At 37.2% G+C, this 2,213-nt stretch overlaps 1 protein-coding gene across 1 annotated transcript in view; it reads left to right on the plus strand.

The window, feature by feature from the left end:
• The window catches only part of asz1 (ankyrin repeat, SAM and basic leucine zipper domain containing 1), a 43,658-nt gene that overhangs the window by 28,947 nt on the left and 12,498 nt on the right, over positions 1–2,213 (plus strand). The gene's annotated exons all lie outside the window — the stretch shown is intronic.

Below are 2,213 nucleotides of genomic sequence, written 5' to 3' on the forward strand. Positions count from 1 at the left end.
CTTCTCACCCTCCGCGGGTGGTCTGTTTCATCCTCTGAGCTCGGGTCCTCTACCAGAGGCCTGGGAGCTTGAGGGTTCTGCGCAGTATCTTGGCTGTGCCTAGAACTGCACATTTCTGGACTGAGATGTCTGAGAAATGTGCAGTTCTAGGCACAGCCAAGATACTGCTATATCCATGCGAGAGGTGAAAACATGGATATATATATATATAACATACTTGCTGCAGCTTTAACTGTTCTGAATATCACCATCAAAATAACAAATCTTTTTGATAATTAAATCATTTGAAGCAGGTGTTGGAACAAGGACACATCTTAAACTTTCATCATGAAGCTAATCACCTCAGTTGTATTTATTAAGACATTTTACACTGTATATCTCACATTTCTGTTGCTACTTGTACATTTTGGTATTCATTGTTTTCTGGGGTGTTTTTTTCAACTAGCTAATGCTAAACTACTGTAGAGTTTGGGTTGTACACATTTAAGTATACAAGATAATGTCATAGAAAACACAACAAATCCAGTCAAACTTTCTTCCTTCTTCCTAGTTCCCAGTCTTACATTTCAAACAGCGTTTCTCTACATCAGTTCTCCAAACTTCTGTCAGGGTAAAACTCCTTTCTCTCCACACCGCCTCCTGTTGGAGTTTTGGTGTGAAGCTGCATGTGTGGCAGGTGTTGTTGATCCATTGTACCACCAGACATAAACAATAATAAATCTCCTCCATGGTTGTTTAGTCCAGTCAGGCTCTGCTGCCAGAAACTCTGCATTATATTTAACCTTGTTTGGCATGTGGCATTCCAGTCTGTTAGCGTTTTAGCTAACAGTCTTCCACTCATGTCGAGGACAAACATAAAAAAAGACATTAAATTTAACTGAGATATTTTACAGATCATAATTAGTGACAAATCTTGACCAACTTGCTGTACTAAAATATTTTTTTCTAGCCTTTACCAATAACCATTTGCTATTAAAATTAAGGGCAGATGTTGAGCAACATGGTATTGCTGGAAAACAGGGTTTTACATCTTTAGATGATTTTGAGCGCACATTTTAAACTGTCTTTAGAATCTTTTTTTGATAGTGTTCAATGCTATCAGTTGTAGCAGCCATTTGTTTTCTCACTGACTGAACTTAAGTCATAGGAAACCTATCTGATTTCTCTGATCAGATAGAATTACCAACATAATTTATATTTGCTAAATTACAAGAAATGTAGCAAGACGTTTTAAAAGATCTTTTTTTTCATACTTCGAATTCAGATGTTACATTTTGTATTAGGGATAACTATCTTTTAAACTGTATGATGTTGGTCAAACAATTTTGGTTTCCTTCTACAATAGATAGGTCAAATAACACATTTTGAGTTAATTGGAGTTACACCTGTAGATCAGCCAAGATATTAGGAAGAGAATTGTGGAGCTGGACAAATCTGGTTCATCCTTGGGAACCAGACTTCAGACTTGGAGGTACCACACTTCATTATGAGGAAAGAACAATATGTAGAAATATTGAAGCAACATCTAAAGACATCAGCCAGGAAGTAAAAGCTTGGGTACAAGTTGGTGTTCCAAATGAACAATAACCCCAGCCAAAGTGGTTACAAAGACAACAAAGTAAGTGTTTTGGTTTGACAATCACAAAGCCCTGACCTCAGTCCTATGTAGGAGTTATAGGACTTTTAGAAGTCCTATAACTTATAGGCGGTGAGGCGGACCTGACAGGCCTGCCTCAAACCTGACAGTTATCCTGACAGTTATAGTTTCGATAGAAGGAATGAGCGAGAACTCCAGCACACTACTGTGAGAAGTTTGTGGAAGAAAATCCAAAAGGTTTGACCCATGGCATACAGTTTAAAAGACAGTTATCCCTGATACTGAACAAATGCATGTAAAGTAGAGATGTGCCGATCAGGTTTTTTCCTGCCGATACCGATTCCGATCACCCATGAGGGCCGATCACCGATACCGATCACATAATTATTATTATTTTTTTAATCATAAACACTACCGGTTACATTATGTGGAAAAAAGAAACCATGAATTCACGGTAATTTAGACAAAAACTTGTTTTTAATAACTTTTTCCAAGAAGAAAACAAAACAAAACAGGCATTGTGCAAATTGTACTGCTATTGATAATACTATCTTTAACAGACTGATAACATATGAAGGCTCTGAAGAGGCTAAATAATGCAAAGAGCCAAAATAAA

The sequence above is a fragment of the Poecilia reticulata genome, linkage group LG6, assembly GCF_000633615.1.
Source record: "Poecilia reticulata strain Guanapo linkage group LG6, Guppy_female_1.0+MT, whole genome shotgun sequence".
NCBI classification, from domain to species: domain Eukaryota; kingdom Metazoa; phylum Chordata; class Actinopteri; order Cyprinodontiformes; family Poeciliidae; genus Poecilia; species Poecilia reticulata.